The 18,168-nt window shown below is 48.6% G+C and overlaps 1 long non-coding RNA gene across 1 annotated transcript in view; it reads left to right on the top strand.

The window, feature by feature from the left end:
• Positions 1-8,299, top strand: part of LOC134944790 (uncharacterized) — a 129,499-nt gene extending 121,200 nt beyond the window's left edge. The window contains exon 3 of the long non-coding RNA XR_010181953.1: positions 8,102-8,299. This is a non-coding gene — a long non-coding RNA (uncharacterized LOC134944790). The remainder of the gene's footprint in view (positions 1-8,101) is intronic.
• Positions 8,300-18,168: the final 9,869 nt, after the last annotated feature.

Below are 18,168 nucleotides of genomic sequence, written 5' to 3'. Positions count from 1 at the left end.
TTTGTCTTTTTGGGAGGCACAAGTATTATTTATATATTTAAATTTTTTTTTTTTTTTTTAGATGGAATGGTAAAATCCCGGAACAAAATGGCGTGGGGTCCCCCCTCCAAAGCATAACCAGCCTTGGGCTCTTCGAGCCGGTCCTGGTGCTAAAAATCCGGGGGGGGAAATGACAGGGGATCCCCCGTATTTTTAAAACCAGCACCGGGCTCTGCGCCTGGTGCTGGTGCAAAAAATACTGGGGACAAAAAGAGTAGGGGTCCCCCGTATTTTTCACACCAGCATCGGGCTCCACTAGCTGGACAGATAATGCCACAGCTGGGGGTCACTTTTATACAGCGCCCTGCGGCCGTGGCATTAAATATCCAACTAGTCACCCCTGGCCGGGGTACCCTGGGGGAGTGGGGACCCCTTCAATCAAGGGGGCCCCCCCAGCCACCCAAGGGCCAGGGGTGAAGCCCGAGGCTGTCCCCCCCCCCATCCAAGGGCTGCGGATGGGGGGCTGATAGCCTTGAGAAAATTACAAGAATATTGTTTTTTTCCTGTAGTACTACAAGTCCCAGCAAGCCTCCCCCGCAAGCTGGTTCTTGGAGAACCACAAGTACCAGCATGCGGGAGAAAAATGGGCCCGCTGGTACCTGTAGTACTACTGAAAAAAAAATACCCAAATAAAAACAGGAGACACACACCTTGAGAGTAAAACTTTATTTCACACCTGCCGACACACACATACTTACCTATGTTGACCCGCCGACTGCCACGTCTCCTGATCCGACGATCCGGGGTACCTGTGAATAAAATTATACTCACCTCAATCCAGTGTCCAGATATAAATCCTCGTACTTGGCAAAAAAAATAAACGAACACCCGACCAAGCCGGACTGAAAGGGGTCCCATGTTTACACATGGGACCCCTTTCCCCGAATGCAGAGACCCCCCCCCCCCCCCCCCCCGTGACTGCTGTCACAGAAAGGTCTCTTAAGCCAATCAGCGAGCGCAACGTCCTGGCACTCTGCTGATTGGCTGCACGTCTGAGCTGTCAGACAGCGCATCGCAAAGCCTCTCCATTATACTCAATGGTGGGAACTTTGCGGTTAGCGGTGAGGTCACCCGCGGTCAGCGGCTGACCGCGGGTAACCCCACCGCTGACGGCAAAGTTCCCACCATTGAAAGTAATGGAGGGAGCTGTGCGATGGGTAGATGCTAGAATCAAGTGGGCTAAGGGACCTTTTCCGTCTGGGGAAGGAGGTACGACACAAGGGGGAGGAGCTACGCCAGCGGGATAGTTCCTCTACTATACACGCCACCAAGTATTACCTTTAGTAATCAGGTGGCGAGCGAAGCGAGCCACCGAGCCCGAAGCGTGGCGAGCGAAGCGAGCCCGCGAGGGTACTTTTCGGGTACCCTGTTCGCCCGTAGCTCCTCCCCCTGGTGACGTGTCTCCTCCCCTAGATACGTCAGAAGGTCCCTTCTCCCACTCAGACGCGCATCCAACCAATCAGGTGAGTGCAACGAAGTAGCGCTCGCTGATTGGCTGAAGGGATCTCTGTGACAGCAGTCACGTGGGGTCCCGGCATTCGGGGAAAGGGGTCCCATGTGTAAACATGGGACCCCTTTCAGTCCGCTGGTCCGGGTGTTCGTTTATTTTTTTTGCCAAGTACGAGGATTTATATCTGGACACTGGATTGATAGGTAAGTATGTGTGTGTCGGCAGATGTGAAACAAATCTTTACTCTCAAGGTGTGTGTCTCCTGTTTTTATTTGGATATTTTTTTTCCAGTAGTACTACAGGTACCAGCGGGCCCATTTTTCTCCCGTGTGCTGGTACTTGTGGTTCTCCAAGTACCAGCTTGCGGGGGAGGCTTGCTGGGACTTGTAGTACTACAGGGAAAAAACAATATTCTTGTAATTTTCTCAAGGCTATCAGCCCCCCATCCGCAGCCCTTGGATGGGGGGGGACAGCCTCGGGCTTCACCCCTGGCCCTTGGGTGGCTGGGGGGGACCCCTTGATTGAAGGGGTCCCCACTCCCCCAGGGTACCCCGGCCAGGGGTGACTAGTTGGATATTTAATGCCACGGCCGCAGGGCGCTGTATAAAAGTGACCCCCGGCTGTGGCATTATCTGTCCAGCTAGTGGAGCCCGATGCTGGTGTAAAAAATACGGGGGACCCCTACTCTTTTTGTCCCCCGTATTTTTTGCACCAGCACCAGGCGCAGAGCCCGGTGCTGGTTTTAAAAATACGGGGGATCCCCTGTCCATTTTTCCCCCAGATTTTTAGAACCAGGACCAGCTCGAAGAGCCCGAGGCTGGATATGCTTTGGAGGGGGGACCCCACGCAATTTTTTTTCGTGTATTTTCCCGTTTTTCCCCGTTTTTTTAAAAATCGGAACAAAATCCGTCAAATCGGCCGTTTTTCGTCAGCGGGACTGTCGAATCCGTTTTTTATTGAATATGGTCAATTTCGGCACCCACTTGCCGAAATTAGACGGTCGAATTAAAAAAAGGCCGAAAAATTGCCGCGATTCGCCGCTAATTGCATATACCCCATAGAGTTTAGTGTTAGGTTCTCAAGTCTTGATCACATACAGTAGGATATGGTGTTATGGTTTCTGGTTTGGTGCTAGGGTTTTTAAGTTTTGATCACATAGGGTTGGGCATGATCTTGATTACATAAAGTTTGGGTCTAGGATTTCAGGTTATGATCACATGTAGTTTGATGTTAGGGCTTTCCTATAGGTGATGTGTTAGAGTTGCAGTTTGAATAGAGCAAAGATAGTGTACACTATCATAAATGAAACTCTGTCCTTGCAAACTTGGCTATAATAAAACCGTATTCATGGGCAGATGTGGGGAGAGATGTGTGCTGAGCGATCATGCTTAAAATCTTAGCAATCTGGTCAGATTGCTTAGATTATCGCTCCGTGAGTACCCCCCTTAAGAACATTCACAGAGCTTTCAGGAGATTATTACAATGGAAGATATGAAAGATAAAGTGGTGATTGTAACGGGTACACCTACCTTATATATAGCATACATCATATAAGTGATCACATTCAATAAAAATGATGTTATCTTTTTTTAGCCAGCCTTAGTCGCAAATAGCCGATAACATAAAATATCAGTTGACTCTTAGTAGCAAATTGGAAAATTAAATATCTAAAATTTTATCAAGATATGAGTAATTTCAAATGTAGGCAAATATCTATTATCTCTCACCCATTAGTGTTAGGACCATCCCATAGGCAAAAGCATCAGTAATTAGTTAATGACTGAATATTATTTCTGCTGCGGGGTACACTGGGCACCTCAAGGATAGACATTGGGGGTGTAAAGTAGGATCTTGATCCGAAGCACCAACAGGCTCAAAAGCTTTGACCTTCTTCCCAAGATGCATAGCGCCGCCTCCTATATCACCCCGCCTCCGTGCACAGGAGCTCAGTTTGTAGTTGGTGCTTGCAGTGCAAGCATGTAACAGGAAGAGCTGCTCACAGCAGCTCTAGAAAAAGCTTTTTCTGAGGATAAAAGAAGACTACAAGGGCTGCAGCAGAGGCACAGATTGTGTTAGATGTCAGTAGACATTACCTGCTGCAGCTCCATCTCTCTCCCAGCGGCGCTGTACACTACCGCGCCCTGGTTGCCGGGTACCTACAGCAGGAGGCTCCGGTTTTCTTCCAAGTTAGTCACACACGGCTGGGGCTCTCCGGGATGGCGTGGCCGCACTTCGGGAGGAGGTAAGTGGGTCCCGCTCGAGGGACACGGCGCGGCCGGTAGGAGGCGGGCCGCGCGCGCTGGCGGTGGACACTGTGGCAGTACAGGCGATCCCATTAGATCACCAGGGCATGGGTGCAGGTCAGATTTCTCTCTAAACCTTTTTACAAGTAGCCCGCAGTACCCGGTGGTTTTGCCAGCAGGGGGATAAGGCTTAGACCTGGAGCCCCTCCCCCAGCCCCAGGGCGCCATTTCCCGCAAATGTTCCCGCCCTGGAGCTGCATATCTGTCTCTCCCTCACTCCCTGTCAGTGTTTGGGCGCCATTTCTCTCAGCTACACTGTTCCTGGGACTGCTTGGGCAAATCCTCCTGTGTAAAGCCGCCTGGTTGTCAGCGCTGTGACTTTACATGACACTTTAGTATTCTACATGTCAATTAGACAGTGTTAGTTAAGAAAGAGTGCATTTAGTCAGGGTTCTCTGGTACAAGTACCCTGTGATATACATCCAGTTCTTACTGTGCAGTTTTATATCTATTGACTATATAGCTATATATATAAGCTAGTCCAGTGCAGTATTATTGTTAGTAATAACCTCTGCATTGTATAACTGTGACTATATGTGTGTGCATTAGCTTGCTGAGTAGTTTCCATTTCGTGTCTCTCACTGAACTTGCTATCCCTATATTCTATAATCTGAGGGGGCTTGGTGCGTCAGGTTTTATAATTATATAGGATTTTCACAAGATATACTTTAATACGTATTTTTCTTTATGATTTTAGTCACCATATCTCTCCTGTAGTTCTGCTTGTGCTGACTTCACTGCGCAGGGGTTTGGGCAAGAGGTATTGTGCTGCTGACAATTGTACTGTGTTACCTGATACTGCCAGTTATATCATGTCTGCTTCTGAAGGTAACGGTTCTGGGGCTGAACACACTGCCGGTGTTGCTGAAGCCACAGATCCCTATGAGGAGACTATAGCAGCTGTGGACTCTGGTTCTGGGGGCTCCTTGCCCCCCAGTGGGACTGTAGCAACGGGGGTACATAATGACCCACTGTGGGCTACTTTCTCCACGCTTCTACATGCGCTAGTTACTAAACTAACACCCCTATGGGACCTCCTATGCAGGTGCAACTGTATGTGGTCCCTGCAGCTAACCCGCCGTGGGCGGATAATTTGTCTGCTCAATTGAAGAAGTTGAACCAGTCCTTGACTACTAAAAAGTCTGACCCTCGCTCGCCTAAGACCAAGAGGTCCTCTAAGCGAGCTCTTATCTCCTCACAATCCACTGCTGTCACTGACACCTCGTCTGATGAAGATGGCGCTTACACTGACCCCACAGATTCTGACACAGATACTGCTGATGGGGAGGGTAGTTCACATGTGGATGTTCCTGATCTTTTGGAGGCTATTAAGTTGATTTTACAGATTACGGATGATCCTGAGCCATCCGTCCCTCCTGAGAAACCAGATAGGTTCAAGCGTCAGAAGGTGGTTAAACAAGTTTTACCTCACTCTGACCACCTAGTGGATATACGTCAGGAACCCTGGGGAAACCCGGGAAAGAAGTTTGTGCCTCAAAAGAAGATGCTGGCTCGCTATCCCCTCGTGCCAGAGCTGTCTAAAAATTGTGAAACGCCTCCTCCAATAGACTCACATGTGGCTAGGATGGTGGTTTCCTCAGCTCTACCTGTCACTACCGTCATGTCTCTAAAAGAGCCTACGGATAAACGTGTGGAGGGTTGTCTGAAAGCGATTTACACCCTCACGGGTGCTGCACAAAGGCCCACTATTGCAGCAACATGGGCTGCAGGGGCTATTGTAGCATGGGCCCTAGAGTTGGAAGCTGAAATCTCTTCTGACCATGCTAGACAATGCTTGTCATATATTGTCACAGCTTCTCACTATATTAAAGAGGTGGCTTCTGATGCCGGTATTCTGGCAGCCAAGGCCTCTACTACATCAGTCCTGGCTCGCCGGATATTGTGGCTGAGATCCTGGTCTGTGGATCTGGACTCTAGAAAAACCCTGGAGGTACTCCCTTTCAAGGGAGATATTCTGTTTGGGGAAGACTTAAATAAGATAGTGGCTGACTTGGCTACTGCCAAAACTGCCTGTCTGCCAAGTACCACTCCTTCTGTGTTGAAGGCTAAAGGTACTTCCTTTCGCCCCTTTTGTCCTTCAGGTAAAGCAAAAGGTCAGGCGTACAACAAGCAGGCCCGCACTTCCAAACCTGGTAAGCCGAAGCCCAAAAGAGCCTGGGATGCCCGTCAGCCAGCGTCCAAGACGGATAAGCCTGCCGCATGACGCATGCCATCTACCGGCCATATCGGCAATTTTCATTCCGGGAGTCCTGAATTGGGAAGCGGACTTTCTCAGTCGTCAGGACCTACACGCCGGAGAGTAGGGCCTCCATCCAGAAGTGTTTCAACTCCTCGTGGACAGGTGGAGCCTTCCAGATGTGGACCTGATGGCGTCTCAACACAATCACAAGGTTCCGGTCTTTGGAGCAAGGACGGGGGATCCTCAAGCAGCATTTGTGGATGCGCTGGCGGTGCCGTGGAGGTTTCAACTGCCGTACGTGTTCCCTCCGGTGTCACGCCTGCCCAGGGTAATTCGGAAGTTCAAGCAAGAAAGAGGAATTCTGCTTCTCATAGCTCCAGCGGGGCCCAGACGGCACTGGTTCTCAGACCTGCAGGGCCTATCGTCAGAGCGTCCAATTCTACTTCCACAATGCCCAGACCTCCTCGTTCAGGGCTCCTGTGTCTACCAGGACCTAGCCCGGCTGTCTTTGACGGCGTGGCTCTTGAAGCTTCCGTCTTAAGGGCTAAAGGGTTTTCTGAGGCGGTCATTCAAACTATGTTGCGGGCCCGGAAACCGGCTTCTGCTCGGATTTACTATAGGGTCTGGCATTCTTACTTTGTTTGATGCGCATCTAACGATTATGACGCTTCCAAGTTTAGTACAGCCAAGTTGTTTGCCTTTCTTCAGCAGGGCCTGGACTTAGGCCTGCGTCTGGCCTCCTTCAGGGTTCAAATATCTGCCTTGTCGGTGTGGTTTCAGAGAAAGATTGCGACCTTACCTGATGTGCATACCTTCACTCAGGGTGTGTTGGGTATCCAACCTCCCTATGTCCCGCCTGTGGCTCCTTGGGACTTGTCGGTGGTTTTGGAGGCGCTACAAGAGTCTCCGTTTGAACCTCTTGGTTCAGCCGAACTTATGTGGCTTTCCCTTAAGGTAGTATTTCTGCTGGCTATTGCTTCAGCTAGAAGAGTGTCAGATTTGGGTGCCTTGTCTTGTAGTTCCCCGTATCTGATATTTCACTGTGACCAGACGGTTCTTAGGACTCGTCATGGTTATTTGCCTAAGGTGGCTTCTTCGTTCCACCTTAATCAGGAGATTGTGGTGCTGGCCTTTGTCTCTCCTGATCTGTCTCCCAAAGAGCGGTCTTTGGATGTGGTACGGGCTCTCCGTATCTCTGTGAAGAGAACTGTTTCTGTTAGGAAATCTGATTCTCTCTTTATTCTGTTTGGGTTTCACAAACGGGGCTGGCCTGCTCAAGCAGACTTTGGCCAGATGGATTAGAATGGTGATTGCACATGCTTATGTGAAGGCTGGTCTATCAGCTCCTGCTCACATTATGGCCCATTCTACTCGGTCCGTGTGACCTTCTTGGGCGGCCCGCCGTGGTGCGGCCCTTGAACAATTGTGCAAGGCGGCTACGTGGTCCTCAGTGAACACGTTCATAAGGTTCTATGCCTTCGATACTGCCACTTCCCAGGATGCTTCCTTTGGACGCCGGGTTCTTGTGCCCGCTACAGTGCGTCCCCTCCCATAAGGAACTGCTTTAGGACATCCCCAATGTCTATCCTTGTGGAGTCCAGTGTACCCCGCAGCAGAAAACGAGTTTTATGGTAAGAACTTATCTTTGTTAAAACTCTTTCTGCGAGGTACACTGGGCTCCACAAGGCGCCCACCCTGACGCACTTAGCTTCTTTGGGTTGGTATGGCATTAGCCGCTGACACATCTCCTGTCGGGAGAGTGTGGTGTTTGTGGCAACTTGCAGTTGTCGTCTCTTTTACTTGCTACTGCATTGGGCTGGTTAACAAAACTGAGCTCCTGTGCACGGAGGCGGGGTGATATAGGATGCAGCGCTATGCATCTTGGGAAGAAGGTCAAAGCTTTTGAGCCTGTTGGTGCTTCGGATCAAGAATCAAGATCCTACTCTACACCCCCAATGTCTATCCTTGTGGAGCCCAGTGTACCTCGCAGAAAGAGTTTTAACAAACGTAAGTTCTTACCATAAAACTCGTTTTATAAATGTATTCACCTGCTGTCTATATTATTTTTTTTTAAAACAGGTTTTAAATCATTATTTTTTTGCTGTACAGAAAATGAGCGCAGTGGAACCTGGTGCGTACACACCTGTAGTATACACGGGATGCGGTCAGGGTGCCAGAAATCCGAATACACACCTGCAGTTTATTGCACCTCCTTTTATTTCCACCTAGTGATTGTGCAACTTGCCCTCTTCATTGCCATAAGCCCAGTTTTCAGTTACAGACTGAGCAGAGAACCAGGAATACAGTGGGCCGGAATAAATAACATTGTAAAAAAGATGTTTCTACTGTTTTACTTATGTTCTTTTAAAGACCAATTAAAAGGATGAATTTAATAATGTTTCATGCTATTTATGCTGGAGATGACTTCTGTTCAGGTAAACATGTAATACAGTAATCATTGCTCTTTCCAAACTGTTAGATTAATCTGAGTTTTTGACAAATGAGTCACTGTCTACCTTGGTAAGAATCAGAGTGGGCGTGTGCCAATAGTTTCATGGCTTTGTTTAATCCAAGATTCAGTCTAGTAGACAGCTTTTATTTGCACAGGTTATCTTAGCACCAATATTGTCTCTTTACTATTTCCTCTAAGAACTAGACAAGACGTCAGAGCTCATGATTGTGCTACAGGTTTCCACATCGATACAGCAAATACTTCTGTGACGTCTTGTGTTTATAATAAAATATATCATGGGCATTGCTTGGTTGGTGCTGAAAAAAAATAAGAATTTACTTACCGATAATTCTATTTCTCGTAGTCCGTAGTGGATGCTGGGGACTCCGTAAGGACCATGGGGAATAGCGGCTCCGCAGGAGACTGGGCACAAAAGTAAAGCTTTAGAACTACCTGGTGTGCACTGGCTCCTCCCCCTATGACCCTCCTCCAAGCCTCAGTTAGGATACTGTGCCCGGACGAGCGTACACAATAAGGAAGGATTTTGAATCCCGGGTAAGACTCATACCAGCCACACCAATCACACCGTACAACTCGTGATCTAAACCCAGTTAACAGCATGATAACAGAGGAGCCTCTAGAAAAGATGGCTCACTACAGCAATAACCCGATTTTTTGGTAACAATAACTATGTACCAGTATTGCAGACAATCCGCACTTGGGATGGGCGCCCAGCATCCACTACGGACTACGAGAAATAGAATTATCGGTAAGTAAATTCTTATTTTCTCTAACGTCCTAAGTGGATGCTGGGGACTCCGTAAGGACCATGGGGATAATACCAAAGCTCCCAAACGGGCGGGAGAGTGCGGATGACTCTGCAGCACCAAATGAGAGAACTCCAGGTCCTCATCAGCCAGGGTATCAATTTTGTAGAATTTTACAAACGTATTTGCTCCTGACCAAGTAGCTGCTCGGCAAAGTTGTAAAGCCGAGACCCCTCGGGCAGCCGCCCAAGATGAGCCCATCTTCCTTGTGGAGTGGGCATTTACAGATTTTTGGCTGTGGCAGGCCTGCCACAGAATGTGCAAGCTGAATTGTACTACAAATCCAACGAGCAATAGTCTGCTTAGAAGCAGGAGCACCCAGCTTGTTGGGTGCATACAGGATAAACAGCGAGTCAGATTTTCTGACTCCAGCCATCCTGGAAACATATATTTTCAGGGCCCTGACAACGTCTAGCAACTTGGAGTCCTCCAAGTCCCTAGTAGCCGCAGGCACCACAATAGGTTGGTTCAGGTGAAACGCTGAAACCACCTTAGGGAGAAACTGAGGACGAGTCCTCAATTCCGCCCTGTCCGAATGGAAAATCAGATAAGGGCTTTTACAGGATAAAGCCGCCAATTCTGACACGCGCCTGGCCCAGGCTAGGGCCAACAGCATGACCACTTTCCATGTGAGATATTTTAACTCCACAGATTTAAGTGGTTCAAACCAATGTGACTTTTGGAACCCAAAAACTACATTGAGATCCCAAGGTGCCACTGGAGGCACAAAAGGAGGCTGTATATGCAGTACCCCTTTTACAACGTCTGAACTTCAGGGACTGAAGCTAGTTCTTTTTGGAAGAAAATTGACAGGGCCGAAATTTGAACCTTAATGGACCCCAATTTCAGGCCCATAGACACTCCTGTTTGCAGGAAATGTAGGAATCGACCCAGTTGAATTTCCTCCGTCGGGCCTTACTGGCCTCGCACCACGCAACATATTTTCGCCAAATGCGGTGATAATGTTTTGCGGTTACATCCTTCCTGGCTTTGATCAGGATAGGGATGACTTCATCCGGAATGCCTTTTTTCCTTCAGGATCCGGCGTTCAACCGCCATGCCGTCAAACGCAGCCGCGGTAAGTCTTGGAACAGACAGGGTCCTTGCTGGAGCAGGTCCCTTCTTAGAGGTAGAGGCCACGGATCCTCCGTGAGCATCTCTTGAAGTTCCGGTTACCAAGTCCTTCTTGGCCAATCCGGAGCCACGAATATAGTGCTTACTCCTCTCCATCTTATCAATCTCAGTACCTTGGGTATGAGAGGCAGATGAGGGAACACATACACTGACTGGTACACCCACGGTGTTACCAGAGCGTCTACAGCTATTGCCTGAGGGTCCCTTGACCTGGCGCAATACCTGTCGAGTTTTTCCCAACGGTTTATAATCATGTGGAAGACTTCTGGGTGAAGTCCCCACTCTCCCGGGTGGAGGTCGTGTCTGCTGAGGAAGTCTGCTTCCCAGTTGTCCACTCCCGGAATTGCTGACAGTGCTATCACATGATTTTCCGCCCAGCGAAGAATCCTTGCAGCTTCTGCCATTGCCCTCCTGCTTCTTGTGCCACCCTGTCTGTTTACGTGGGTGACTGCCGTGATGTTGTCCGACTGGATCAACACCGGCTGACCTTGAAGCAGAGGTCTTGCTAAGCTTAGAGCATTGTAAATGGCCCTTAGCTTCAGGATATTTATGTGAAGTGATGTCTCCAGGCTTGACCATAAGCCCTGGAAATTCCTTCCCTGTGTGACTGCTCCCCAGCCTCGCAGGCTGGCATCCGTGGTCACCAGGACCCAGTCCTGAATGCCGAATCTGCGGCCCTCTAGAAGATGAGCACTCTGCAACCAACACAGGAGGGACACCCTTGTTCTTGGTGACAGGGTTATCCGCTGATGCATCTGAAGATGCGACCCGGACCATTTGTCCAGCAGGTCCCACTGGAAAGTTCTTGCGTGGAATCTGCCGAATGGGATTGCTTCGTAGGAAGCCACCATTTTACCCAGAACCCTTGTGCATTGATGCACTGAGACTTGGCTCGGTTTTAGGAGGTTCCTGACTAGCTCGGATAACTCCCTGGCTTTCTCCTCCGGGAGAAACACCTTTTTCTGGACTGTGTCCAGGATCATCCCTAGGAACAGAAGACGAGTCGTCGGAACCAGCTGCGATTTTGGAATATTGAGAATCCAATCGTGCTGCCGCAACACTACCTGAGATAGTGCTACACCGACCTCCAACTGTTCCCTGGATCTTACCCTTATCAGGGAATCGTCCAAGTAAGGGATAACTAAAATTCCCTTCCTTCGAAGGAATATCATCATTTCGGCCATTACCTTGGTAAAGACCCGGGGTGCCGTGGACCATCCATACGGCAGCGTCTGAACTGATAGTGACAGTTCTGTACCATAAACCTGAGGTACCCTTGGTGAGAAGGGTAAATTTGGACATGAAGGTAAGCATCCTTGATGTCCCGAGACATCATGTAGTCCCCTTCTTCCAGGTTCGCAATCACTGCTCTGAGTGACTCAATCTTGAATTTGAACCTCTGTATGTAAGTGTTCAAAGATTTTAGATTTAGAATCGGTCTCACCGAGCCGTCCGGCTTCGGTACCACAACAGTGTGGAATAATACCCCGTTCCCTGTTGCAGGAGGGGTACCTTGATTATCACCTGCTGGGAATACAGCTTGTGAATGGCTTCCAAAACTGTCTCCCTGTCAGAAGGAGACATCAGTAAAGCCGACTTTAGGAAACGGCGAGGGGGAGACGTCTCGAATTCCAATTTGTACCCCTGAGATATCACCTGAAGGATCCAGGGGTCTACTTGCGAGTGAGCCCACTGCGCGCTGAAATTCATTGAGATGGTCCCCCCACCGTGCCTGATTCTGCTTGTAAAGCCCCAGCGTCATACTGAGGGCTTGGCAGAGGCGGGAGAGGGTTTCTGTTCCTGGGAACTGGCTGAATTCTGCAGCCTTTTTCCTCTCCCTCTGTCACGGGGCAGAAATGAGGAACCTTTTGCCCGCTTGTCCACGAAAAGACTGCGCCTGATAATACGGCGTCTTCTCATGTTGAGAGGCGACCTGGGGTACAAACGTGGATTTCCCAGCTGTTGCCGTGGCCACCAGGTCTGAAAGACCGACCCCAAATAACTCCTCCCCTTAATAAGGCAATACTTCCAAATGCCGTTTGAAATCCGCATCACCTGACCACTGTCGTGTCCATAACCCTCTACTGGTAGAAATGGACAACGCACTTAGACTTGATGCCAGTCGGCAAATATTCCGCTGTGCATCACGCATATATAGAAATGCATCTTTTAAATGCTCTATAGGCAAAAATATACTGTCCCTATCTAGGGTATCAATATTTTGAGTCAGGGAATCGACCACGCCAACCCAGCACTGCACATCCAGGCTGAGGCGATTGCTGGTCGCAGTATAACACCAGTATGTGTGTAAATACATTTTAGGATACCCTCCTGCTTTCTATCAGCAGGATCCTTAAGGGCGGCCATCTCAGGAGAGGGTAGAGCCCTTACAAGCGTGTGAGCGCTTTATCCACCCTAGGGGGTGTTTCCCAACGCACCCTAACCTCTGGCGGGAAAGGATATAATGCCAATAACATTTTAGAAATTATCAGTTGTTATCGGGGGAAACCCACGCATCATCACACACCTCATTTAATTTCTCAGATTCAGGAAAACTACAGGTAGTTTTTCCTAACCGAACATAATACCCCTTTTTGGTGGTACTCGTATTATCAGAAATGTGTAAAACATTTTTCATTGCCTCCATCATGTAACGTGTGGCCCTACTGGAAGTCACATTTGTCTCTTCACCGTCGACACTGGAGTCAGTATCCGTGTCGGCGTCTATATCTGCCATCTGAGGTAACGGGCGCTTTAGAGCCCCTGACGGCCTATGAGACGTCTGGACAGGCACAAGCTGAGTAGCCGGCTGTCTCATGTCAACCACTGTCTTTTATACAGAGCTGACACTGTCACGTAATTCCTTCCAACAGTTCATCCACTCAGGTGTCGACCCCCTAGGGGGTGACATCACTATTACAGGCAATCTGCTCCGTCTCCACATCATTTTTCTCCTCATACATGTCGACACAAACGTACCGACATACAGCACACACACAGGGAATGCTCTGATAGAGGACAGGACCCCACTAGCCCTTTGGGGAGACAGAGGGAGAGTTTGCCAGCACACACCAGAGCGCTATATATATACAGGGATAACCTTATATAAGTGTTTTTCCCCTTATAGCTGCTGTATCTTTAATACTGCGCGTAATTAGTGCCCCCCCTCTCTTTTTTAACCTTTTCTGTAGTGTAGTGACTGCAGGGGAGAGCCAGGGAGCTTCCCTCCAACGGAGCTGTGAGGGAAAATGGCGCCAGTGTGCTGAGGAGATAGGCTCCGCCCCCTTATCGGCGGCCTTATCTCCCGTTTTTCTATGTATTCTGGCAGGGGTTAAATGCATCCATATAGCCCAGGAGCTATATGTGATGCATTTTTTGCCATCCAAGGTGTTTTTATTGCGTCGCAGGGCGCCCCCCCCAGCGCCCTGCACCCTCAGTGACCGGAGTGTGAAGTGTGCTGAGAGCAATGGCGCACAGCTGCAGTGCTGTGCGCTACCTTGTTGAAGACAGGACGTCTTCTGCCGCCGATTTTCCGGACCTCTTCTGTCTTCTGGCTCTGTAAGGGGGCCGGCGGCGCGGCTCTGGGACCCATCCATGGCTGGCCCTGTGCTCGTCCCTCTGGAGCTAATGTCCAGTAGCCTAAGAAGCCCAATCCACTCTGCACGCAGGTGAGTTCGCTTCTTCTCCCCTTAGTCCCTCGATGCAGTGAGCCTGTTGCCAGCAGGTCTCACTGAAAATAAAAAACCTAAAACTAAACTTTTCACTAAGCAGCTCAGGAGAGCCACCTAGTGTGCACCCTTCTCGTTCGGGCACAAAAATCTAACTGAGGCTTGGAGGAGGGTCATAGGGGGAGGAGCCAGTGCACACCAGGTAGTTCTAAAGCTTTACTTTTGTGCCCAGTCTCCTGCGGAGCCGCTATTCCCCATGGTCCTTACGGAGTCCCCAGCATCCATTTAGGACGTTAGAGAAATCTATATATATAAATGTCACTTACTCACTGACTGGTTGACTCATCACTAATACTCTTACTTCCCGATATGTTAGGAAGCTGAAATGTAACATAGGTATTCTTCAAGTAGGAAATAGGAAAACTACGTAATTAGAATTTTCATAAACCTCCCTTAAGGGGATGAAAAGGGGGTTGACATAATGACGTCATTACCGATGCATGGCTTGCGTTGCGTGTATGATAACGCCCAAACGGACAATCGGATTAAAATTTGGATTGCACCTCCAGTGTGTAGAATTTAATAAACTACAAAAATACAAAAGCCCTCACTCACTTCTCTTACTTCCCGGTATGTTAGGACGCTGACATTTTACATAGGTATTCTTCAGGTGGGAAAAAGGAAAACTACGTAATTAGAATTTTAATAAATGTCCCTGAAGGGGATTAAAAGGAGGTTGACATAATGACGTCATTACCGATGTGTGGCTTGCGTTGCGTGAACAATAACACCCAAATGGACAATCGGTCCTGTCACTTTTTATCGTATCTGCTATGAGTGCTCCTCGGATAACACTAAGGGGGTCATTCCGAGTTCTTCGCTCGTTGCCGATTTTCGCAACGGAGCGATTAAGGCAAAAATGCGCATGCGCATGGTACGCAGCGCGCATGAGCTAAGTATTTTAGCACAAAACTTAGTAGATTTACTCACGTCCGAACGAAGAATTGTCATCGTTGAAGTGATCGGAGTGTGATTGACAGGAAGTGGGTGTTTCTGGGCGGAAAACTGACCGTTTTCTGGGAGTGTGCGGAAAAACGCAGGCGTCCCAGGATTAAACGCGGGAGTGTCTGGAGAAACAGGGGAGTGGCTGGCCGAACGCAGGGCGTGTTTGTGACGTCAAACCAGGAACGAAAGGGGCTGAGCTGATCGCAGTGTAGGAGTAAGTCTCGAGCTACTCAGAAACTGCTAAGAATTATTTATTCGCAATTCTGCTACTCTTTCGTTCGCAATTCTGTTATGCTAAGATACACTCCCAGAGGGCGGCAGCCTAGCGTGTGCAATGCTGCTAAAAGCAGCTAGCGAGCGAACAACTCGGAATGACCCCCTAAGAACCATGGATTAATATTTATTTACATTGAGATGTCTCAAATTTACATCTCTATAGATTTACCAAATTTTTAAAACTCATTTATATTTGCAACCATGAAAATCAGAAACGTTCGTGCGAAGAACAAGTAGAACACCTAGTGATCAATAAAGATCAGTAACATCGCTAGTAAATTCTTTGAAATAAACAGTATTGAGTACTACATCATGGAATGCCTACTTTATCTCCTGTTTAGATATGTAACAGCACTGCCGTTTTAATGAATGGTAAAAAAAAAATAGGATTTTAATTACCTACAGGTAAATCCTTTTCTCGTAGTCCGTAGAGGATACTGGGAATCCATTTAGTACCATCGGGTATAGACGAGTCCACTAGGAGCCTTGGGCACTTTAAGAATTTGATAGTGTGCGCTGGCTCCTCCCTCTATGCCCCTCCTACCAGACTCAGTCTAGGAAACTGTGCCCGAGGAGACGGACATACTTTGAGAGAAGGATATAGAAAAGGAAAGTGGTGAGAATTCGAACCAGCACAACCAGAACAAGAGGAAAGCGATGCTAACCAAACTTGCAAACAGAGACAGCAACAGCTGAACCAACAATGTTACTGAACCAAGTAACAGAGCAGGAAGAACAAAGCACCGGGCGGGCGCCCAGTATCCCCTACGGACTACGAGAAAAGGATTTAAATGTAGGTAATTAAAATCCTATATTCTTTTATGTCCTAGGGGATTACGGGAATCCATTTAGTACCATGGGGATGTACCAAAGCTCCCAAACTGGGTGGGAGAGTGCTGAGGTTCCTGCAGAACTGATTGACCAAACTGAAGGTCCTCAGAGGCCAAAGTATCAAACTTGTAAAACTTAGCAAACGTGTTCGAACCTGACCAAGTAGCTGCTCGGCAGAGCTGTAAAGCCAAGACACCCCAGGCAGCCGCCCAAGAAGAACCCACCGACCTAGTAGAGTGGGCCTGTACAGACTTTGGAACCGGCAATCCTGCCATGGAATAGTTAGCCTGATCCAGCGTGCAATAGACTGCTTTAAAGCAGGACACCCAATTTTATTGGGATCATAGAAAACGAACAGCGAGTCAGATTTTCTTTGACAAGCTATTCTCTTTACATATACCTTTAAAGCCCTCACAACATCCAAAGACTTTGAAGTAGCAGAGGTGTCCGTCACAGCCAGAACCACAATATGATGGTTGATGTGAAAAGCGGACACCACCTTAGGAAGAAATTGCTGACGAGTTGTGAGTTTATCTCTATCCTCATGGAAAATTAAGTAGGGACTCTTGTGAGACAACGCCCCTAGTTCCGACACACGTCTTGCTGAGGCCAAGGCCAATAGTGTGATGGTCTTCCTTGTAAGATACTTTACGTCATGTAACGGTTCAAACCAGTCCAATTGGAGGAACTGCAGCACCAAATTAAGATCCCAAGGTGCCGTGGGAGGCACAAAGGGAGGCTGGCTGTACAGAACACCTTTCAAGAATGTCTGGACCTCAGGGAGAGAAGCCAATTGTTTCTGAAAGAAAATAGACAACACCGACATCTGGAATTTAAGGGAACCTAGGCGTAGGCCCACATCCACTCCCGACTGCAGAAAAAGCAGGAGACGTCCCAGATGAAATTCCACTGCGGAAAATTGTCTGCTCTCACACCAAGAGACATACTTCTTCCATATGGTAATGTTTAGACGTTACCCCTTTCCTGGCTTGGATCATTTTCGGGATGACTTTGTCAGGAATCCCTCTCCTTGCTAAAATCAGCCGTTCAACCTCCATGCCGTTAAATATAGCCACTGTAAGTCTTGATAGACGAACGGGCCCTGTTGCAGAAGATCCTCGCGAAGAGGTAGAGGCCACGGATCTTCGAGGAGCATCTCCAGAAGGTCCGCGTACCAGTCCCTTCTTGGCCAGTCTGGAGCAATGACAAGTGCTTGAACCTTTAACCCTTCTTATTCTTTTTAGAATTCTTGGTATTAGAGGAAGTGGAGGAAACACGTACACCATCTGGTGGAACCATGGAGTCATCAAAGCGTCTACTGCCACTGCCTGTGGGTCTCTCGACCTGGAACAATACCGATTCATCTTCTTGTTGGGACGAGAGGCCATCATGTCAATTTGTGGATATCCCCACCAACGTGACAAGCACCTGAACACTTCCGGATGAAGGCTCCACTCCCCGGGTGCAGGTCGTGTCTGCAGTGGAAGTCTGCTTCCCAGTTGCCTACTCCCGGAATGAAGACCAGTGACAACGCCACGGCATGTTTTTCCATCCAGAAGAGAATTCTTGACACCTCTAATATTGGTGCTCTGCTTTACATTCCGCCATGTCGGTGAATGTACGTTACCGCCGTTACATTGTCCGACTGGACTTGAATGGCCTGATTCCGAAGTAGAGATGAGGCCTGCAGAAGGGCGTTGTAGATTGCCCTGAGTTCCAAAATGTTTATTGGAAGGACAACTTCCTGACTTTACCATCTTCCTTGAAACTGCACCCCCTTGGTGCACCAACCTCTGAGGTTTGCGTCTGTGGTTAACAGAATCCAATCCTGAATCCCGAACCTCTGACCCTCGATGAGGTGAGAAGTCTGTAGCCACCACAGAAGGAAGATTCTGGCTTTTGGCGACAGACAGATCCTCTAGTGCATGTGAAGATGCGATCCAGACCATTTGTCTAACAGATCCAGTTAGAAGGGCTTCGCAT

The sequence above is a fragment of the Pseudophryne corroboree genome, chromosome 7 (genome assembly GCF_028390025.1).
Source record: "Pseudophryne corroboree isolate aPseCor3 chromosome 7, aPseCor3.hap2, whole genome shotgun sequence".
In the NCBI taxonomy this organism is placed as follows: Eukaryota; Metazoa; Chordata; class Amphibia; order Anura; family Myobatrachidae; genus Pseudophryne; species Pseudophryne corroboree.
This window is presented reverse-complemented; position numbering and strand designations above follow the sequence as displayed.